Genomic DNA, 24722 nt, shown 5'->3' on the forward strand with positions numbered 1-24722 from the left:
GGAGAGAACTTTCTCTTCCTCAAGACACGTACAGCCATCCGACAGACAACTATGGCAGGAAATACACAAGTCCAGGGCAACTGTGAATGTGAGTGACACTCTCTAGAGCTGTATGTAACCACCTGTAGGCCCTGACCCCGAGAAAGACCCCGAGAAAGTCAATGCTTCTATTTATTTCAGTCGTCTTTTTCTGACATTACTCAGCCAGCATGGAAAAGAACTGAAGTCATCAGACATGATGATCTGAATTTTGTGCAACTTAGAACCAGGTATACTAAGATCAAATAAGAAAATAATTTGAACTTTGGGTTTTCATGGCACCTCAATTTCTACTGAGTGGCAATGAATCTTGCTATTTATCAGAACCTTGCTATTTATCAGTTTCAGCCCAAATTTCTCTTCCTGTCTTGATGTTTCAACATAGCGTTTCAACACTCTCTAAAACAATATGAAATGAAATGACATTTTAATTGCTGAATATAATTTAGCTACTTAAATCACAAAATTTTATTATACTTTTTTGAGAAAATCACATTCCTTATGATGTAATAATGTAAATATCTTATTTTAGTTAGAAAAGTCATGTTCTCCATCTGTAATTTGCTTGATTAGCACTGAAAAGGGTAAGACAAAATAGATGAGCTATTATTAAAAGTTCTTACACTTGAAGAGTAACTAAAAATCAGTTGGGTTTGTTTGGAAATGGAGATGGGGATATGTGTGTTTATTTTAAGTGAGATTTATGAACTTCTGTAGTGAAGCAAAAAGCCACCTTAGTAACCAACTATGTGCAACATAGGATGAGATAGAACATTTTTGACCAGGTGAAAAACAATATTAGTAAGAATTTTAAAAAAACCATAGGAAGGAAACTTCAGATATGGATCTCAATCATAACAGAGGTAAAACACATTATGGGCAATTCAGAAAATAGAGGAGAAATCATATGCGTGTATGTGTACATATATGTGTATGTGATATTTGTGCTTAAGTTCAAAAGTACTATTTAAGTTGTATCTTAAAACATATATTGACTTTTTAACATTCTCCATTCTCTTTCATTTTCTCTGCCTAATTTCCGTTAAGAAAATATATGGAAAACTTTGAAGAAAGTCTATAGACTAATTATTCTTCCTATTAGTAAATGCTCATTTTCTCCTACATTTGCTGTTTTTCACCTTTGATGAGCATGACAGATTATGATTATATGTTTTATGCATTTGAGACTGAATCTGGAATAAGGCTTTTGGATCAGTAGCCTACTCATCTATTACTTTTTTTCTTATAAAGCATGGGAACTAGGGATGAGATTAAAATGTAAATAACCACTATATTCATAAATATTTTCAGTTTTTGAATGAGGTTAAGATGAATAATTAGTTTGAATACTAAAATTTAGTCCAGGACATATCATCAAAATGTATCATAACCGAAATTCAAGCTAATTTCAAAACCATGAATTCACAAACTAAAAAGTTTCTTGGTAAACAAACAATAATTGAAAAGCTGGACAGTAAGATAATCTAGAATCAAAATCAAGTACCCCAAACTTTGAATAAACATAAATCTCAGTGATTTTATATCTCAAGCAATTTATAGATGTTCAGCCTGGGTGTACCTAGGTGAAGTATATCCATGGTCTTAGATTATAGATAGTATAGAATAAAATTGATATACTAAAGAGGAGCAGTTCTGGATAAAAGACGCCAGCATATTAAGAGGCTGGATGACAAAATGAGCATAGGAAGAGTAAATAGAAACAAGAGCTTTTTATTAGAACTTAAGTGAAGGAATAGGGACCAAAGTATGTTACGAGTTGAAAGGTCAGCTCCAGATAATCAATGGTATCTTGAAATTCTCCAGAAAACTGATTTTTCTTTCTATTTCAATGTTACCAAAGAGTATGGATATCCAACAATAATTTTCAAGAACTGAAATTTCCAGAGATACATGTAATATATCCTCTATAAATTGTAGAGTATCAGGTTCTCCAAATGGTCCTCTATCTGGTGTCCACCAAGCCCTGTGTCTGAGAGATGTTAGGATAGAAACACCAAAGCATAAAGTTTGGTTTTTTGTTTTCTTTATTCCTTAGAGGAATATCTGTTTCTTTCTACCTTGATGAATTGAGCTGGATATCCCAGAAAGAAATTTGAAAGCTCCCCAATACTTTTCTCTTTTTAGTCCAAAGCCAAGAGCAAGACCTGAACAGACAACATTTGTTTTAACATTTAGCAATTCTTGATAGAGAGACAATTTTTTCCAGCCTAATATCTTGTTTCTGAAGAAATTTTGCATGAAAAGGTGCATGTCTGAAGGAATTCACTAGAGAAGGCCTGTTGGCTGTTTGTTAAGAATTCTCACAGGGGCTAGCTAGTGGCATAATGGTTAAGTTTGTGCATTCTGCTTCAGTGGCCCACAGTTTGCCAGTTCAAATCCTGGGCACGGACCTACACACTGCTTGCCAAGCCATGTTTTGGCATCATCCCACATAAAATAGAGAAAAATCGGCACAGATATTAGCTCAGTGGCAATCTTCCTCAAGCAAAAAGAGGCAGATTGGCAACAGATGTGAGCTCAGGGCAAATCTTCCTCACCAAAAAAAAAAAAAAAAAAAAAAAAAAGAGTCCTCATAGCATAGTATTAATCCTGGCAATTCATCACGAGTTGGAGGCTGGTTGTCAGATTTACAAGCTTAAAAGCTTGATAGCATATTAAGAATGAACTCTTCTTTGAGAGTGTACTAACAATAATCAAATTCGTAGAGACTGATGTGTATAATCAAATGCTTATTATTGTACAGCAAGAAGAATAATTATGCAAATCAAAATTCTTGCACCTATTTAATGAATTGAATGTGGACTTTTTAGCAAAAACCATTTATAGTCAGGAATTTGGAATGAGCATGAAATCAGAGCAAAGGGAGTTGTGTTGGAGAAATATAATTAGAAACAAAATCTCATCCTGACCCAGAAAACCTCACCACAAAGGTAGAGGAGAAAGAAAACAATTTTGTTAGTGAATAGCATTAAACCACAATGTGAGGAGCATCACTGGCAATCTGCTAAAGAGATTGCAAAGACAATGAGAAATCTCACCCTTTTGTATAGCCAAGCAGAAACAGTCCATTGTGTAGATGTTTTCAAGAAGAACAATAACTAGCTATTAAGTAAGAGAACTTAGCAACACGTCACACCTAGTTTATCCTCAGTTCACTTGGTAATCAGGGTGACCATCTGTGTTTGCTGATTGGCTTTACCGAAAAGAAAATTAAACTGCTTATATCTTGATGACAGGAGGAAGTTTTGTAACTTGAAGTGATGCTCCCACCAAAGTTAGGCCACTACCCTTCCCCACAAACTGAGAGATAGGGTGCTATCTTCCTTTATTATTACATTTCAAAGAGATCGTTCCTAGGTCCTTGTTTTACTGAACACAAACTCAGGTTCATTTACCCACTGCACAAGAAGTGGGCCGAAAAAAACTGGAAAGCCAGGCTTGTGGCAAGGAAGGCGGTTTTATTTCTGGTGACGTCAGCCAGGAGATGAGAATAAGCACTCAGCTTCATCTCCCTGAAAGACAGGAGGCAAGGGGTTTTATTTATTTATTTGTTTGTTTATTTATATTTTTGGTGAGGAAGATTGGCCCTGAGCTAAACTCTACTGCCCATCTTCTCCTTTTTGCTTGAGGAGATTGTCCCTGAGCTAACATCTGTGCCAATCTTCCTCTATTTTGTATGTGGGATGCCACCATAGCCCAACTTGATGAGTGGTGTATGGTCCTTGCCTGGGATTCAAACCTGTGAACCCTGGGGCTTAGAAGCGGAGCATGTGAAATTAACCACTATGTCAGTGGGCTGAGGAATGTGACTACGTGCAGGGAGACTGCAGCGAGATAAGGGAATTTGCAGGTAAGTGTCCTTGGTTGTCTGCTTCCATGATGGGTGGTGGATTCCAGTGCCAGGGAGACAAGGAGTCGGGGTCTGGGAAACTTCAGTTTCTTGATATTTTTGGACATGAGTTTTCCTTCAACAAACTTCATGGACCTGTAATTAGCCAAGACTTCAGCATGAGGCCACTGGGGTTTTAATGATTTGTAACTTCTATTTGTGTCCTTCAAGGTAGAGGTCAGTGTTCTAATCTTAACATCAGCTTCATGCGTATGTGAAGCTCAGGGACACAAAGATTAAAGAAACTGATGGTTACATATGAATGTAACTAAAGAAGCAGGGAAAGGGGATGGGTGCTTTTGGTTTTAACTCCATATATGCTGGGTTTAATGTAGGGGGAACTAAATCAGGGCTGGTATCACTTTAGAGAGACATTCCTAGGTGTTGAAGCTGGCAAGAGGCTTTAAAAAGACATATATGGTATGATCTCACTTATATGTGGAATCTAAACAAACAAACAAGAAACCCCCCAAAACCAACCAACCAAAAAAACCTGAGCTTATGGATACAGAGAGCAGATTGGTGATTGCAGAGGCAGGAGGCAGGGGGAGGGCAATATGGACGAAGGGGGTTAAAAAATGCAAACTTCCAATTATAAAATAAGCCAGGCATGGGGATGTAACGTACAGCATGAGGATGATAGTTAATAATACTGTCTTGTATATTTGAAAGTTGCTAAAAGTGTAGATTTTAAAAGTTTCATCATAAGAAAATAAAGTTTTGTAACCATCTATGGTCATGAGTATTAATTAGACATTGTGGTAATCATTTTGCAATATATACAAATATCAAGTAGTTGTGTTGTACACCTGAAACTAATATAATGTTATATGTCAATTATATCTAAATTTAATATAAAATAAAAAGACATACATTTCAAAGAGGAGAGAAAGAACTTAGAAGCTTTGACAGGACGTTTTCACATATTGAAGTATATGGGGTAAATTCTGGTTCCAAACTGATTCGTCTTGAACTAAAAAACCCTGACTTATGGCCTATCAAACATACAGTGTATATCTGCTTTAACTGTGAAAGAACGCTCTCTCTTAAGCTGAGAATGCATACTTCCCCATCTACATCCTATCATAACGCCTGTTAGTCGTCCGTTTCCCAACGTCAGGGTCATGTTGACCTGCTAATTTGCAGCTGAATACCTCTTTGAAACTTTGAAACCCATGAATATGTATCATGGGTGTCTTTAATGTATGTTCTTTGCTCTAAAAAGATATAAGACTGTACTGAAAACCATGCTTCTCCAGAGAGCTTTCTTCCTTTGTGGAAACTGCCTTCCAGGGTTATAATCCTCATCCTGGCTCAAGTAAACTTCGCCTTATCTCTCATCTATAGAATGGTTATTGGTTATTTTGTGTCAACAGCTTTCTAAAGTAAATACTCCAAGAGGAGGGAAGGGAGAGAGAAGTTCTCTTATTTTCAATAGGGAGAATTAAGCCTGTTGTTTTTAATTTGTATTTGCACTTAGAGGTACAATATTCCAATATTTAATTTGCATCGACTTGTGTTGGCCAAATTCCTTTTCCTCTAGATGCTTGGATTTTCACTTCCTAACTTTGCTTCTCTTTCTCTCTCTTTAGCAAACTCATTTCTCCATTCATTAACATATTCCTCCTTTAAAGATGATGTTACAATATTTCACTCAATCAAGTTACAATTAGCCAGGGGAGCCATTCAGTCTCTTTGAGGAAAATTTGCTTATTGGTGCTTTATATGTTGATTTCAAAGTTCGTTTCTTAGAGCAAACTCATTTCCTTTTTTCCAAGTGTTACCACTCAAAATTGGGGTTCTCTTGCCTGATGCACATAAACAGCCAATTAATTACAGCATCAGCCTTTGGGAAGAGAAATCAGCTTTATTCTGTGAGATCAGTCTGCAGGGAGACAGGGGGCATCTCAGACAGGGCACCCCAGGGAGACAGGGAGTGTCCTCAGACCTGTCTGCCCAATTCAGGATTTGGGGTGTAATTTAAGAGGTTAGGGAGAACAGGCTGGCACACAGAAACACTGGTGGAACAGGTTTTGGTTGGTGGACTTCAAGCACTTATGGTAAAGTTCTAAACATTTATGACAGGGTTCTAAACATTTATTATGAGGGTCTAAACTTTTATGATAGAGTTCTAAACATTTTTGATGAGGCGGGGAAGGAATTTTAACGCTGAATCTTCCTGAACGATGGACCCCTCGCTTCTGAGAAGAGTCTGACTTTCAAGATCTGGTCGTGTCCTGGTCCTTGGGTTCCATGGGAAGGAGGATCTTTGGTTCTGCTGTCATTTAGGGTCAAGATTTCCTCTCCTGCACAAGCTCTGGCTATGTGACTTTCCAAATTTTCTGAAAGACAGTTCTTAATCACTCTGTTGATAAGATGGGGTCAGTTGAACTGGTCCTGGAGGGCCTGCTGTTGCGCGAGTTTTTGAGAGGCATTCCTTGTAGCTCTACATAGAAAATCTAAGAACACAGAGTTTACCTGAAAAAGCAGACCCCCTAGAGTGGGAACTCAGCAACTATTACTGATTGATTGAGAAACCTTATTAACTGAAAGCCTAGCATAGTTTTCTTTCCGGTTCAACTGGTTTCTGTATAAAGTTTCCTATTGCCAATTACAGGAATGGTTTCCATTTCCCTTTGCTGCTAAAGAAAGTAGCAGAATTAAGCAATCAATGGCATTAGCAAAACAATGACTACTTTCAAAATGGAAACATTTCAATTGACTTGTGAATCCTTATTCAACCTTTTGAGATTTACCTGAGCTTGTACAACCAATTTGTTGTGAAAATTTAGAACAGAAAGAAATCTTGCCGCTGAACTAGGACTAGTGACCTACTTGGCTTCTCTTTCCTGATAAGTACATCCAGCTACTTTATTAGCATGCTCATTGCTGTGGGCTCTGCCATTGCCTTTGTCACCGTGAGACAGACTCAAATTAACATGCACAGAGGAAACCTTTGCCTTGATTCCCATAGGACTGGATTTGTCTGAAATCACCCTTGGAGGCAGCTGTGCTGATATCTATGTCCACTGATTTAATAAGGAACAATCACCATTCTTAAGAGTAACAAACTTTCAGCTGCTAAGTTAGTTGTGCTTCCTGCTTCAGAGGCTTCTTCCTCCAAATAAGATACTTCATTCTGGATAACATGGAAAACAAAGAGAAATTAGTAGTGCATCTCTAAACAGCCCCTGAATTAGTAACTGAATGTCATATTTCTGCAAGACAGTCTAAGAAGACAGTTTCTACAAGACCACTACAAGCTGCATTTATGGATTTAGAAACAAGAACCAATTCATTCTTTTTTATGTCAAGATTTCCTATTCTCCACCAGATAATAAATAATAATTTATGAAAAGCTACAACTCATTGGTATTATTTCTGCATTTTTAGGGACTTTCCCTCATTTGGTATATATTTATCTGAGGTTCAAATCTGGCAGAGATGTTTCGCAGGGAACAATTTTCCTGATACAAAGGAAGAATGAAAGGCACGACTCCTGAAGATTACAAAAAGTCAAGGTCTCAAGTGGGAAAGACAATGGTCTCATTAAGATCCCAGAGATCTGAGAATGGATCTATTTCTGCCAATTACCAGATCTGTGAGTTTAGGTAAATTCTTAATCTCCTCCAGGCCTAATCCCCTCATCATTTCCTCGTACATATTTTTTACCTCATGGCACTGTATGTAACACGATAATATGGTTTATAATGTAGTGTTTGGAGAAGACACAAAACAAAACAGCGGACACATAGCAGATGTTTAATAAAAGGCAGCTATTATTCTCTTCCTGTCCAAGGTTCTATAGCAATCTGTTTAGAGATCACTGAAAAATGGCAATTATAATTTGCTTGGCACTATTCTCCTGGACTCAAATGCATAATTTCTGTACCTGATATTAGTGCAACATATTTTCATAATGAGCTCTAATTTGTTCCTAACACATTATCCTTTTCCTGCAAAAGCATCCAAATCATGCATTAGTCAGATCAGAAAAACAACCCATCAAAATATGTATCCATGCTTCCATACAAAAATGTTCCTTATATATTTATCATCGGATAGTGCAGCTTTGTTTTTACTCAAAACTTCATATCAGACAACAAGATTATTCCCATGGCGTATATCTGAATAATAACCATGAAGCATGATATATTAAAAATATCCATTTCTTAAAGGGAGAAAGGGAAATGAAGTTTTATGCGATCAAGAATCTTAAAATAGGGGCTGGCCTTGTGGCTCAGTGGTTAAGTTCGCGTGCTCCACTTCAGCGGCCCAGGGTTTCACCAGTTCGGATCCTGGGCACGGACCTAGCCCCGCTCATCAAGCCATGCTGAGGCAGTGTCCCACATAGCAGAGCCAGAAGGACCTACAACTACAATATGCAACTATGTACTGGGGGGCTTTGGGAAGAAGAAGAAGAAAAAAAAGAAGATTGGCAACAGAGGTTAGCTTAGGTGCCAATCTTTAAAAAAAAAAAAAAAACAGAGTCTTAAAAGATCAAGAAGCACAGAATTTCAGTACTAACAGATCTTTTGGTACTTCAGAGCTCATCTTGTTCAGTCTCTCACTCCCTCCCCCTATATTTTTCTAACAAGGAAACCAATGTTCTTAGATATTAAATAATTTTGTCATGATATTAAGACCAAAACTCAGCTTCCTGACACTCTATTATATCATGGTGATCATTTTCTTCCTTATTTATTTGCACACAGAGTTTCAAGGGAAAGAGATAAGAATTGGCAAATTTTCGAAGCTTCAATTCTCACTCCCATCTTCCCATACCTGTATAGATTTCGAAAGTAAAGGGTGGGGTGACTGTTTGCTAGTTTTGCCTCGCAAAACCTTTCTTCTGGTAACAGGACTAATTTTTCCTGTGGACATCCACTCTGCTCCTACTCTTGGTAAACATGGGGAAACGGACTGAATTCCCTTAGTAAATACTTGTTAAATGAGTGAAATAATGAAATAAACTGTATTTTATTAATCAGAAGTACATTACAGATTTTGAAAAATAACAATGCATAGAAGAGGAAGGCATATTATTTACTGTGTCTAAAGACAATTTGGGGTGAGTATGTGTATTTTTGGCCTCAAGTTTCCTAAAGATACACAGTTGCAGTGCCATACAAATGGTAGTTATTCTTAAGATAACAAAATGCAGCAGAAGGCATTTTGCAGAGCATTTTGTAGGAAGCAAACAACAAGGGCCGGGAGGAGCACAGATGGAATCTTGGATCTGCTAGTGTCCTCTTGTACTGTCGTGTTCACTAGAATTAATGATACAATAGAGTGAATCCTTCTAGGCAGGATCATCAAAGGTTTATTTCTTTAAGAAATGAAGTTTGGTTCTCCTGCCAGTCAAAAAATCTTAATCAGCTGAGGTGGTGGCTGAGGGTAAAGGCAACATGGTATGGATGATGTAGGAAGGCAGTTATACTCACCAACTATAGTCTAGTGATCATCTGTAGAAATGAAGATGGTGTTTAAAGTATTAACCAAGTTTTATTTCTCCCACTTCGTCTACTATTTCACATAGGGTTTGTGGCTGGTGGTTATTTTTGTAATTTAGTTCATAAATGATAAAATATCAAAACAGCACTGTAACTATGTATGGTGAAGGATATTAACTAGACTTGTGGTGATCATTTTGCAATACATATAAGCATCGAATCATTATGTTGTACACCAGAAACTAATGTAATTATATATGTCAATTATATTTCAATAAAAAAATTTAAAAACGAAACAAAGAATAGCATTGTGAGTAATCTGGAGGAGGAGAGCATGTTAGCTAAGAATATTGAAATTGGATTTGGATACAGTAACTGATAAGATTTGTAGATTGTTCCTCTTGAGGGAGCAAATGAACATGTTTCCTTTTGCCTTGTTTTCGTAGAAGCAGCAGTCTTCTTTTGGGATGAGAGAATTAACATCTGGATGTTTAGGTATTGAAGAAGGTAGTTTATTGTTGGGCAATCAAGGGATGGAATTTAGAGGATAGTCATCAGATGGAGCTGTCCAACATCTCTGAACACTTTTCTCGTGTTTTGGTAACCTTCTACGTTATAAATTCAGCCCTCCCAGGAAGTAAGAAAATTCACATACCTGGATTTACTTAGATCTATGGTGCAAGGGTGTGGTCTACAAGTCTAGACTGACAGATACTTTTAGTATTTTGAAGACATTTTTCCAGTTTTCTGGCTTACAAGGTAACTGTCATTTCTTTTTTAAGATAATTTTTCTTTGTCTTGCTGCTTTTAATTTGTGTGTGTGTGTGTGTGTGTGCTGGCATCTTGTATTTCACTACACTATATCTAAGTGTGTACTGATTTCTATTTATCCTCATTTGGATTTCTTGTGATTCTTCACACGGAACATTCTAACTTTTCATCAGTTTGAGAAGGTGATTAACTATTACCTTTTCCGATGTTAGTTATCCCTGATTCTCTCCATTCTGTTCTTCTAGAATACTATTTTATGTATATTAGAACTTGTCATTCTACCTTCTGCATCTTTTAATCTTTCATATTTTCCTTCTGATTTTCTCCGTGTGCTGTATTTTTCAGTTTCTTCAGATCTATCTTCCGGTCATCACATTGTTCCTCATCTGTGTCTAATTAGCTGCTTAATCCTTCCATTCAGGTTTGCTAATGTAAATTTTATTAGATTATAACATACATTTAAAAAGTACATAGATCATAAGAGTAGTTTAATACATTTTTACAAAGTGAACATACTCACTTAACCTGCACATTACCAGCACACCAGAAGGCGCCTTTATGCCCCATCCAGTTCCTTTTCCCATCCCAAGGGTAACCGATATCCCAACTTAAGAAAATTGGTTAGTTTTGCCTGTTTTTTGACTTTCTCTGAATGGAATCCTAGAGTATATTCTCTTTTGACTATGGCTTCTTTCTTCCAACAACATATTTGTGCTGTTGCATGAAACTGTAGTTTGCTCATTATCATTGTTCTATAGTATTCTGTTTTTTAAAATATATCACCATTGGGGCTGGCCCCATGGCTCAGCAGTTAAGTGCAGCACATTCCACTTCAGCAGCCTAGGGTCCGCCGGTTTGGATCCAGGGTGCGGACATGGCATCGCTCAGCAAGCCATGCTGTGGAAGGCGTTCCACATATAAAGTAGAGGAAGATGGGCATGGATGTGAGCTCAGGGCCAGTCTTCCTCAGCAAAAAGAGGAAGATTGGCAGCAGATGTTAGCTCAGGGCTAATCTTCCTCGGGAAAAAAAAAAAAAATATATATATATATATATATATATATATCTATCTCACCATTTATTCATCAACTTTACTGTAAGTAGACGTTTGTACTTACCCAGTTTTGGCCTATTAAAACAACACTTCCATGAATATTCTTATATATGTTCTTATTATTAATATTTGTGGGCATTTCTCTTGGGCATATATCTAGGAATAGCAGCTTGATAAGGTGTGTGTATGTCCCACATCAGTAGATTCTGCCAAACAATTTTTCCAAGTGGTAGTATCAATGTAAATGTCTACTGCAATGTATGACAGTTCCAATTGTCCTACATTGTTGTCTATTCTTATCATTTTGACATTTTGGTGGAGTTGGTAGTATAGTAAAATTGAACACATTTTTATACACTGGCCATTTCAATTTCCCCTTTTTAGTCAGCCTGTTTCGGTTTTGGCTCAATTTTCTCTTGGGTTGTTTGTTTTTTTAATGGATTTGTTTGAGTTCTTAAATATCCTGAATATAAGCCCTTGATAGTTATATAAACTGCAAATATCATTTCCCAGTAGCTTTTTCAAACCCTATAATGGTGTCTTTTAGTGAATGCAACTTCATAATTTGAATGCTGTCCAATATATCCATTTTTTTACTGCAACTGCTTTTTGTGTCCCATATAAGAACCATTTGCCATCCCAAAATAATAAAGATATTGTCATCTGTTTTTTTTCTATTTGCTTTATTTATTCATCTTTCACATGTGCCCTAGATATACGTCAATTTAATTTTTGTATAATGTTTGAAGTAGGGAGTAAAGGTCCTTTTTATTTTATACAGATATCCAATTACTGCAGAATCATTTATTGAAAAGCAATTCATTTCCCAGTGAGTTGCTGTGGTGCTTTTGCTGTCTGGTTCCATTGTTCCATTTATCTGTCTTTGCACAGTTTTAATTATTGTGGCATTATAATAAGTCTTGAAATATGATAGTCTATGTTCTCCAAGTTTGTTTTTGTTCAAGATTGTCTTGGCTATTAAAATTTCTTCTAATTTTTATACAACCCTTAGAAACAGCTTGTCACTTTACACACTCGCAAGCACTCACACACCTTTCTAGATTTTTGGTTGGGATTGCATTAAAACCAGAGGTTAATTTGGGGAGAACTGACAACTTAAAAATATTGAGGCTTCTAAATCATAAATATAGTGAATGCTCCTTTTATTTACTTGATTTTCTAAAATAAAGTTTTGAAATTTTCATTGTAGAAGAATTGCACGTTTTATTAGATTTACTTTTAGGTATTTGAGGATCTTGATGCTATTGCAAATGACATTTATTTATTTGCTTATTTTTATTTATTTATTTATTTATTTTTAGTAAGATTAGCCCTGAGCTAGCATCTGCTGCCAATCCTCCTCTTTTTGCCGAGGAAGACTGGCTCTGAGCTAATATCCATACCCATCTTACTCTACTTTATATGTGGGACACCTACCACAGCCTGGCTTGCCAAGCGATGCCATGGCCGCACCCAGGATCTGAATTGGCAAACCCTGGGCCACCAAAGTGGAACGTGTGAACTTAACCGCTGTGCCACCAGGCCAGCCCCCAAATGACATTGATTTAAAATTTTCCTTTCCACTTATTCATTGCTAGTATACAGAAAAATATTGATTTTTGTATATTAACCTTGTTAATCCTACAACTTTGCCAAACTCATTTATTAAGTCTAATAGCTTTCTGGTATATTTTTCTGGTTAAAAAAATATACACACACATGTCATGTACCAATAAATAGTTTTGCTTTCCTCTTTCTGATCTTTATATCTTTTATTCTTTTACTTGTCTTATTACACACGCTAGAATCTCTAGCACTATGTTGAACAAAAGTGGTAAGAGTGGACATTTATGTCCTGTTCGTGACATCAGGGCAAAGGGATTTACTCTTTCATCATTGAGTATAGTGTTACCTATGGGTTTTTCATAAACAACCATTGTAAGATTAAGAACATTCCTTTCTGGTCCTAGTATGCTAAGAGTTTTTTTTTTAATCACGAGTAGATGTTGAATTTAGTCAAATAATTTCTTTGCACCTAGTGAAATGATCATTCTTTTCTCCTTCATTCTGTTAATGCAAAAAATTATACTGATTAAGTTTTGAATGGTTACCCAAACCTGCATTCCTGGGATAAATCCCAGTTAGTTTTGATACATTATCCTTCTTATACATAGCTATTTTTGATGATTTGACAACTTTAAAAAAGAGTTTTTGCATCTGTATTCACAAGGGAGGGTGGTCTGTAATTTCTCTTTCTTGTAATACCTATGTTGACATAAAATGACATGGTAAGTATCCACTCTTCTTCTGTCCTTTGAAAGAGTTTATCTAAGGCTGGTATTATTTCTTACCTAAATGTTTGGAAATTTTCACTAGTGAAGGTTTTGGAGAATGTACTTTTCTTTGCTTTATAAAAATAATTGATTCAATTTCTTCAATAGATTTAGGAATATTTAATTTTTTCTATTCCTTTCTGACAAATAATTGCATATATTTAAGGTGTACAATGTGAGGTTTTGATATATGCATGCATTGTGAAATGATTACCACAACCAAGCTAATTAGCATATCTATCACCTCACGTAGTTCCATTTATTTTTGTCTTTCTATTCTTTCTCCTGTTAGTTTTGGTACTGTCAAAATTCAATATGTTTGAACAAAAAAGTTACTAACTTAATTTTTCATTTTTATTCAACTGAAACATATAAAGTTGCTTCTAAATTCGCAACTTAATTATATGTAGGACTAAACAAAACTAATTAAAAGAGCTTTTTAGTAGAGCACAGGCTGCCAAAATAGCAAATTTCCCTTGAATTTGTTAATTTGTCTATTGAGTGGTTCCTATGGTTTCTCTACAGCATTATTCATTCATTTTCGAAGTATTTTTAGACTGTGTGTTTGGCATAAAACAGAATTAAGAAGTAACGTAAAATGTACTTTTACCATATTTGCTTGTTATTAAGCCATTGTCTTTCTGTTTCAAACCTACTCTTTTATACTCTGTCTTGTCTTACTCGGGCTGGGGACTCTGCAGACCACATTGTTGCTTTGCCAGTTGCCTCCCTGTCAGATTTTGACAGTAGAGGACTCAAAAGGAAGGCTGGAGGCCTGGAGAAGGAAGAAGGGACTTGTTCTTTCCTGTTTTCCTTCTCAGCAGTGGTTTTTCGCCCTGGAAGTGGCAGTAGGTTAACAGTAGCAGTTGGTGCTGGTTTCTACTTCTTTTCCCCAAACTTCTACAACCAGTCTCATTTTGCCTCCTCAGAGAGACCAGTACCAGTTGGCTGGCAGCCTTTCTTCGGATATCTGAGTCCCAGCTCCCGGGGCCTTCTGCTAAGATCCTGAGTTACAGACACCAGCCAGGCAGTCCAGCCTCAAACTACTAGTTTTTCTGGTCTTCTCACTCTTCGCTTGATTATCCCAGCCTTTGGGGTGGTAGCTTCCTCCTGCAGTTGCTACCTCCATGATACTTCAGGGCTCCCTTTTTTGTCTTTTCAATTCTCCTGTCCCAGTTGAATGAATTCCTTCTATTAAATTCTCTTGGTAAAGTAGTTGTTGTGATTTCTGCTTTTTAAACTGATAGACCATTTCTTTTTTTCTTTTTGCTGAGGAAGATTCACCCTGAGCTAACATTTGCTGCCAATTTTCTTTTTTTGCTTGAGGAAGATTAGCTCTACTTTGTTTGTGGGTTGCTGCCACAGCATGGATGACAAGTGGTGTAGGTCCACGGCCAGGATCCAAGCTTATGAACCCAGGCCACTGAAGTGGAGCATGCAGAACTTTAATTGCTAGGCCAAGGGGCTGGGCCCATAAGCTGATACATCGTTTACAGTCTTTAATAATTCAGCTAAATTTTTGCAGACACCATTAATTATTTCTTCAGAGAAACTTTTTAGAAGTATTTCTAAGTTGATAAATATATATTTCAAGTTATTTGGTACATACTTTTTAATTGCAGGAAAGTTTGTGTACATATCACCCAATTGCCAGGAAGGCTGTATCAACTAACATTGCCTCCATAAATATAAGGGATTATTTGCTTTTTTTCTTTTTGTACTCTCAACACAATGCTCCTTATAAGATTTTTAAATATGTCAGTTTGGGAGGTAAAAAACTCTTGTATCACATTGTTTTTTAATGTACATTTTATTTTTATATATTTAGTCAAAGATTTTTAGCATTTGTTGGTCATGATTTTTCTTTTATGAGTTGCTTCCTTTCTATAGAGGTGTTGTTTTTTTTTTTTTGAGGAAGTTTAGCCCTGAGCTAACTGCCGCCAATCCTCTTTTTGCTGAGGAAGACTGGCCCTGAGCTAACATCCGTGCCCATCTTCTTCTACTTTGTATGTGGGACGCCTACCACAGCATGGCGTGCCAAGCGGTGCCATGTCCACACCAGGGATCCAAACCGGTGAACCCCAGGCCGCCGAAGCGGAACGTGCACACTTAACCACTGTGCCACCAGACTGGCCCCTCTATGTGGGTGTTCTTTACTTGAGTAATTTGTAACAGTTGAAAAGAATTTATTAAATTTCTATGTTAAGTTTTAGTGTTTGATCCTTGAACCATCAACTTTTTAAGTTCATATTATATAAGTACCATTGAGGTTTAAGCTAATTTCTCTGCCTCTTCATGTCAACCTCTTGTTTTATTTAAAAAATTTCTATCACTGAAATAAGTGTTCATTAACCTATCAGGAACTGTATCTTGACCTGCTCTAACTTGGTCAAAGCTAAAATACAGTTCTCTTAAGAAATAGTGCTCAAAAAAAATAAATCCATGAACAGAAGAATTGAATTAGTTATAAAGCTTATCTATTTAAGATTCAATAAACTATGTATATTAACTAATTTGATTACAAGATTCATTAGTGAGCAATAATGACTTAAAATATTATGCATTCCAACTATCACATTTGAATTTCAATAGAAGATTTACGGGTACTAAATATTTTAATTTTAAGAGTGGAATATTTTAAGTAAGGAATATTTTATGAACTTGCATATTTTCCACAGTTCAAAGGTCATCAGCAGTCACTCACCAACCTCACCTGGAGATGACAATTCAGTAAGGAACCTGCTAAATTTTAAATATAGAAGATGAAAACAAACACGAGTAAAAGTGAAGTAAAATCCCATAGAACATGAAATATAAAAATAAGCTTATATTTAAAAGAATTCAAAATGCAAAGGAAACATCTTAAGCTCATGCAATTACCAGGACAATATTGCAAAGCTTTAATTCAAATAGTTCGTAGTCACTGGATTCTAATTTTTACCTTCACGTTGCATGATCTTGAGTAATTTAAAGCTCTTTGCCCATTTCCCTAGTAAATGTGGGAGAGATGATATGAGTGATAAAAAAACATTGGAAAATATTCTAGTCTTCTTAGGAAAAAATCACCCTGAAACATTCTGATTCTTTTTTGTTATGTATCTTTCAATTGTCTTGTGGGAAACAGCAGAAGAATGACACGTATTAACGTTTAATATGTAAAACATATCCTGATACAACTTGAAAGGAAGGGCTCTGGGTCTGTAGTGTCAGATGTGCTGATGTATTTCTTATAGGGATTAGAGTAGGGTAAGGAAACAACCTCAGAACTCAATGAGAATGAAAAGAAGTCTGGGAAGGCCTGAGGGCGGTGTTGGTTCAATGGCGCGGGTGACATATAATATAGGCAACAAAGTACATTTCTCAATTAGGGAGGAATCTGTATGAGTTAAGTATATGTTCAAGAGTGACATCAGCAACATGGCTGAATAAGATGTCCCTTGGTATCCCTCCCTCAACAACAAGAATTTGGCATCAATCCATGGACAAAGGTCCCTTTGTGGGAGCCATGGGATCCAGCACAATATGCCAAAGAACCCAGGAGTCTCGAGCACCTGTGTGTTGGATAATAGACATACAGACCTCAATCTTGTCTGTGGACTCTCTGGTGGCCTGTAAACTTGCTCCAACCCCTCCTGGCTGTTGTCTGGGTGCCCCTGGAGCACAGCGTTCTAGACAATCACCCTTGGGTGAGAGAGCACTTGGGGAAGTCCAAGTTTTCAGTGGAGAAATTCTAGCATCCCATTGGAGCAGAAAAATATGAGTTTGGATGCATTAGAGAGGGTAAAAGGAAGAGTTTGACTTTACCTGTGTCATCTCTTTCCCAAAGGTGGCACAGCTCAGTACGAAGTGAGAACTTATTGGCCTGTGATTTTTCTTGTGGGGGAAAGTGAATGCATGTGAGTGAGAACCCAGCTCCCCCAGCTGTGTGGGTTGTTGCCAAGGATGCCCATTTCCCTCTCGCCCTATACAGAGTACTGAGTGAGCTGCATATCTGAAGAAAGGAAAGAGGCTGAGAGAGTGGCAGATAGGACTCTCAGAGGACATTAAAGGGACATGGATCCTACTAACCATACTACAGACTCCATCAAGAGCCCCACCCATGAGATACTGGGGATGCCTCACCCATGGATCCCCCCTAGTTGGCCATGAGCAACCTCAGTGCTCATTAAAGGAAATGAGGTTTACATTTTATATACTATTTGTCTGCACTGGTTGAAGAAATATATCTTTATTGGACATTTATATCACTGTGCGATGTTTGCCCGTTGCCATTAATTTCAACAAACAAAGCTCAGAAATTATTGTTAGTTCCTAAATTCCAAGTTGACTCACTGAGCACCAATGCTTAATGAACACTTGTAATACGTAAATCGTTTGCTAGGTTTTATGAGCTTCTAAATATGTGTAAGTGGTGTCCTCTGTCTTCAAGTTGGTACTTAAAACAGGAGACTAAAACCACGATTAGGAAAAACTAAATTCATGTGTTATAAAACCCAAGAGTCAAAGTAAATACTCTGATATCCTAACATGGAAACACATCCTAAATTATTCTGATTTAATAGATTAGACCTTTCCCTGACCTTTAATTTTCACCTTAAAATATAGTGAGAAGTATAGACATAAGAAGCCCTTTCTTACACATTTTTTGGACATCAGTGATTCTCTCTCCATGCTTTACTGGCCTAAAGGTAGATTAAAAAACTTTCTTTAAAGTGCTCTGATTTGGAGTAAGCTCATTGATTGTTTCCTTCCTGACATTACTTTGTGAAATTAGATTGGGGCACGCTTTCCCCTGAAAAGCTCTATATCCGCAAATGTTTCCGATTACATGAAATCATTCAGAGTGAAGGGTCATCATGCAGAGAAGAGCGTCCGACTAGTCCCTATTGCCAGGAATGACAGAATAAGAGAATATGAGCTTAAATTGAAAGAGAAGAAGGGATTTAGCTTATCTACGGGGAACGTTCTATTATTTAAACCCTGCTGTCTTAGAGAAGCGTGGATCCCTTGTAGTTAATAAGAGCCAAGGGCTACATGGAACTTACTGTGTGTCAGGCACTGTTCTAAGTCCTTTATCTGTGTTAACCCACTGATAGTCTTGTGAAAGAGATATTGTTTTTATCCCTGCTTTACAGATGGAAGAGTTAGGATTACACACCCAGGTGAAAAAAAGAGAGAGAGAAAAAAGTTCCATGCTCTCAACCACTCCATTATTGGGCTCCTTGTGCTGTCTTAGTTCTTAACCTACCCCAGCTTCTATCAAGCTTAGACTTTCTGATCTTTCCTCCAGAGCTAATCTTCCCATTCTTCCTGATTGACACTGCTTCTCCAAATTTTATATGCTGAATCATTCAGTTTTAATTAAATCTCCCATAATATTTTAGAAGTATTCTCCCTTTAATCTTCTGGGGGGAGTTACCCAGAGAGGATAGTTTGCCTCTCCTGTTTCCTAGCAAAGTAATTGATGTTTCACATTTCTACCCAGCAGCAAAATTTCCCAGTGATGTTTTATGTATCTTGTTAATCTTATTCATAAACACTTCTTGTTAAACAGGAGTAATCAGTGAAAAAGTATTTCAAAGAAAAGCTTGGTAATGAAATTATCTAACTGCCAACATAAGAAGATAAATGATTATGTTTAAGTTCTCTATAAAAGAAATGGTCTGTTCCTGTTTGCCAAAGGTTTTTCCTAAAATCTCACACTACGTAATACTGAAGGCTGAGATAAGCTTAGTTAAGTGAAGTGCATTTCTTGTTAGTTAAAAATTATGGTGTGCCCCCTCCCAATATGCATCCTCATTTCCTGCTATCATTTAGTTGTGCTTTGCATTATTTTCCCTGCTACCATCTGCCACTGAGTTATGATCTCATCAAGTTTCTAAACCCAGCTGGGTGGAGTCTTCTAATGGCTTCCATTGTAACAGCATCTAACTGTAGAAGTGATGATGGTGGTGAATTACAGCCACTCTGCAAGGAATCATTTCTGATATAACATTTTTTAAACTTTTTATGTGATAGGTAAGATCTAAAACTGCCTTGCTCTCTAATGAGTTCTCTTCTCATTCCACAGGTATCTGAGTCTGATTTGAAAACATTTAGACTTTAAAGAACCTTAGTGCAAGATTCTGTGGCCAGGTAAAACTCTGAATAGCTTCAAGTGACTCTGGACAAAGCAGAGCACACTGAGAAAACATCAATTCTTGGATTTTCTCTATATAGAATATCTAAAAGTGTGATCCTCTGCCAACTTCATCAGAAACACTGAAGATGCTTTTTAAAAATGGAGATACTGGTCTCCCTCTAGATCTATTTAATCAAAATGTCTAGGCACTGTGGATTGAAACCTGCATTTTAAATAAGTATTACAGGTTAATCTTACACATTCATGTTTGACAATCAATATTTTATTATTTAGAAAGCACCTACCCACAGAAGCAGTGATACCAGATAGGAGTTGTGGACACAGTGGCCTTCAGACCCTTTTTTTTTTCTTTTTTTGAGAAAGATTAGCCCTGAGCTGACTGCTGCCAATCCGCCTCTTTTTGCTGAGGAAGACTGACCCTGAGCTAACATCCGTGCCCATCTTCCTCCACTTTATATGTGGGATGCCTACCACAGCAGAGCTTGCCAAGCAGTGCCATGTCCGCACCTGGGATCTGAACCGGCAAGCCCTGGGCCACCAAAAGTGGCTGCGCCACCGGGCCGGCCCCCAGAACCTTTCTAAGAAAATGAGCTTCTAAGTTGCTACGGTTTAAGCCAGGTGCAGAATATGAAGTAGATACAGCTACCAGGGGTCCAGCCGTGGATAGATGGCCTGCATAAAGTAAATTTTTATGGTATAGACATAAGATATATACTGAGATGGCTTGGTGCAAAATTCAGCCCAACTAGAATGTTACTTATTGGATAGACTCATCAATGTAATGTTACCCTAGTAAGAGGCAGGGTCCTAGGCCTTAGTCTGAAAAATTCTAGGTTAAAATGGGCCTTTGTTCTGGCTCTTCATGGAGTTCAATGCAATCCCAGCCCTCAGAGTGATGTAGACTTCTGAACAGGAGTACAGATCTTCCTCGACTTACGATGGGGTTATGTCTGGTAAAGCCATCGTAAGCTGAAAATATCAAAAATTGAAAATGCGTTTAATACATCCAAACTGCTGAGTATCATAGTTTGGCTTAGCACATTAAGTGTGCTCAGAACACTTACATTAGCCTACAGTTGGGCAAGTCATCTAATACAAAGCTTATTTTATAACAAAGTGTTAATATCTCATGTAATTTATTGAAAATTGTACTGAAAGTGAAAAATGGAATGGTTGGGTAGGTACAGAATGGTTGTAAGTGTAGTGGTTTTTTATCCTCAGGATCCAGTGGCTGACTGGGAGCTGTGGCTCACTGCCACTGCCCAGCATCACAAGAAAATATCATATGTATGAAAATATCATATGTATCAAAGTATCCCTAGCCCGGGAAAAAAATCAAAATTTGAAGTATGGCTTCTATGATATGAATGCATATCGCTTTCGCACCATCATAAAGATGAAAAATCGTAAGTCAAACCATCGTAAGAAAATTGAGGACCATCCACATAGCTGTTGGGATGGGTTCTATGCTTCTTTACTTTCCAGGGCATCCTTATAATAACCTAACATTGCCTAATTTGGCTTGTCTTTTCCTTGCAGTCTCAGAGAGCTTAGCACAGAATTAGTATAAAAACCCATTTAATAGTTGCAATTCAGTGCCAGCAAAAGGGGAGAGACCATCAGCAACAGAAACAAGGCAATTTTCATTTTATTAAAAACATCCAAGTTTCTAATGACAAGTTGTGTTTATGTCTACTCTCTCCTAATAGTAAAAGGGGAAAATTGCAAAACTGGTAGCCTAATTTGTGTGAAAAAATAGTATTAAAAATCCACATCTTTCACGGACCACATTTACTGAACATTTCTTGAAAATTTTATTTTTTTTCAGGAGGATATGCATAGGTCTGGGGCTCAGGTGCCAATGAATTGAATGTGATTCAATGAAAGCAGCTTTAGTATAGAAGTTTGAAGGGTACTCCTCCACTCCTACTCTCTGGGAATTCTTAAACAAGATGAGGAAAATAAGTGAAATTAATAAATAAATAAACGTAAATGATGTTATGGCTATACTGAGTTTTTAGATTGAAAATAGGAATAATGAAGTGGAATGAAAATGTTCGAGAAACATAAGCTTCACTTCAACTGGAAGTCTCTACAACTGTATTTAATCTCATAATCTCTTAGTCCTCAATGGGCAAGGGAAAGCAGAGCTCAATCTTTCTACTTCTTCCAAACCTAAGATTGTATGATACATACGATTTTTATATTTAAATTTCAGATTTATATGCATAGGCTTTTTAAGACTCTGTTAATGTGCATGTACCTTGCTATTGAACAAGACTCTGTGAAATTATGTTTCATAATTGAGGTTACTGAGTACATAGGATAATTTAGCACCAAAGTCATGATAAAATGTATTGTTAAATATTCACTAATCTACAATGCATGACTATGATCAAGTGGAGTACTGCATACTTGGAAAAGAATTAAAATGAAAGCTAATGAGACTGACCAGGCGAATCGACGGGAAGCAATGCATATTTTTCTACAATCTTCAGCTTTCTTTTTATTTCTCCTTTCTTTACTACTAATGAGCACTCAGTTTTGAAAATCTGTTATTCCCCATTGTTCATTTCTTTCCAGGCCCTGTGAGGTGGCCTTCTGGGGAAACAGCACTGATTGTGGCACCTAATCTTTTTCGCTTTCCCCGTCTCTCAATATCATAATCATAAACCAGCTGTTCTCCACTGACACACCTATTCTTCACCCACTCACCTGCCCTCAGCCCTGCCTCCATGCCTGTGATTCTTGCTTTCTGTCTCATGGTTCCTTCTTCCCCCCATCACTCCCAGCCCTGCTGTATTCAAACCTGTGGAGTTAGGTCCTCTACCCAGGGTGTACTCGTTCTGTATGCTTTTACTTTCTCTGTCTTATCTTGATCAAAAAGGATACCCCTGCAGCCTTTTCCTATTTTTTTCAAATTTTGTGGTTCTCTATTGTGATTTCCATTGTTTTTACCGAAATCATTTAAATTAAAAAGTGATCAGAGATACCTAAATCAGTGTCTGCACTCATCCTTCTTTTCTCCATCTTTGACAGTACAGTAGACCTGCCCAGTTTGACACAACTAAACTATTCTTGTTTTTCCATTTATCTCTTTATTTGCTCTTGAAGTTTCTTCTTTGCCACTTCCTTGTCCGTGACCCCCTTTAATTTGATTATGATCCTTTCCGGGGGACCGACTGTTTCCTTGGGATACCAATTGCCTCTAAGAGCTCCTTATAGCTTATATTCACAGATACCAAACTTCATTACAGCACTCTGATATCTCTATTTATTTCTGAAATTTCCATTTATATCCTCCAGTAAAATTTCATTTTTCCATTCTAAATTCTGTTGAAAAAGTAGAACTCTCACTCTCATGGTTTATCCTTCTCATAGTGCCTACTTGTCCTCCAACTCTAAAACTTCTGGATTTTATTTGGCTTTTTTCCCCCTTCACAACTCTTTCCCTCTAATTTTATTTAATCCATCAATTCCATTGTACTCTATTCCCACATTCCTTGTCTAGGCTCTAGTTATTTCATACTTGGACTCTTTCAATAAAAACATTTGATATTTGGTAGGAATTGTTCTGAGCATTACAGACAAAGAGATGAATATGCCATTATCTCTGCTCTCAAGGAGTTCTCAACATAATGGGGAAGATAGTGGAAATTGAATCTTTTCTTTGTGAGAAAAGATCCCATTTAAAACAGCCAGCAGCCTCTCTATTTAGGTGAAGGTTGTAAGTTGGCTTGGAGCTGCTTTTACATACTCTGGAAAGAATAATTTCAGTAGTCTGCTTTGGTTGTATTGATATAACATAAGTCATTAGCTGTTGTTCTGGGGATAAGTGATAACAGCAACTGAAAGTGGTCACCTCTTCCTAGTATCCTGATTTCAGAGAATAGAGTATTAGCAAGGAGGCAGGAAAATGTGATTAGGAGGCAAAAAGTCCCCCGGGATCAAGGAGATTAAGATATCAACCCTGCATTTGGAGTATTCAACATTATCAGAACTTCTCTGATTGATTGATATGAGTCCGATTAAGGTTTTCTGGCAGGAAAGGACGTAGAGAGACCAGACATCTTGGTTCTCCTGGGGCTAAGGGGTTTCTAAGCATAGGGCATGTTTAGTGCTAAAACTGAGAAAATCCAGGGCAAACCAGAATGAATTGGTGACTCTGTCATGGGATGGTCATCTGAGGGAAGGGCAAGTCTGGACTGTTCATCCCAGTTCACTGCTAGGGCCTCCACACTCAACTCTCTTCAGGGGTCCAGGCAGGTAACATCCACCTGTACAGCTGCTTGTTACAAGACCCAAGAAAACTCGCTGTGTTAGTTTGCTCGGGCGGCATTGACAAAGTATCACAGACTGGGTGGCATAAACAACATACACTTATTTTCTTATCATTCTGGAGGCTAAAAGTCCCAAATCAAGATCCCAGGAGGGTTGGTTCCTTCTGAAGGCTGTGAAAGAATGATCTGTTCCAGATCTCTCTCTCTGGTTTGTAGATGACTATCTTCTCTCTCTGTTTCTTCACATTGTCTTCCTTCTTATCTCTGTGTCGCAATTTCCCTTTTCATAAGGGACACTAGTTATATTACATTGGGGCCCAACCTAATGACCTCAACTTAACTTGATTACTTCTATAAAGACACTACCTCCAAATAAGGTCACATTCTGAGGAACTGGTGGACTTCAACGCAGGGATTTTGAGGGGAAGAATTCAATACTTGCCATTCATATTAAACAATATTTAAGTGTAATGGCAAATCGAAACCATTCTGCATCTTGTGTGACCAACAGTAACCTATCACTGGAATCTATTGCACTCTCTGGGGGGACCCTACTAAAATTTCTGCTTATCATATGTCACAATCATTTCCAGATCATCAAAAGTTTAAAAGTTATTTTCCCAATGGTGTTATCATGATGATGAATACTATTTAACATTCTTTTTTTTCTTTTTTTCTTTTGCTGAGGGAGATTTGCCTGGAGCTAACATCTGTTGCCAATCTTCCTCTTTTTGCTTGAAGA

At 37.3% G+C, this 24722-nt stretch overlaps 1 long non-coding RNA gene across 1 annotated transcript in view; it reads left to right on the forward strand.

Moving 5' to 3' along the window:
- Positions 1-24722, forward strand: part of LOC111773235 (uncharacterized) — a 58395-nt gene that overhangs the window by 23838 nt on the left and 9835 nt on the right. The window contains exon 2 of the long non-coding RNA XR_011437974.1: positions 2-88. This is a non-coding gene — a long non-coding RNA (uncharacterized lncRNA). The remainder of the gene's footprint in view (position 1; positions 89-24722) is intronic.

The sequence above is a fragment of the Equus caballus genome, chromosome 4 (assembly GCF_041296265.1).
Source record: "Equus caballus isolate H_3958 breed thoroughbred chromosome 4, TB-T2T, whole genome shotgun sequence".
Classification (NCBI taxonomy): Eukaryota; Metazoa; Chordata; class Mammalia; order Perissodactyla; family Equidae; genus Equus; species Equus caballus.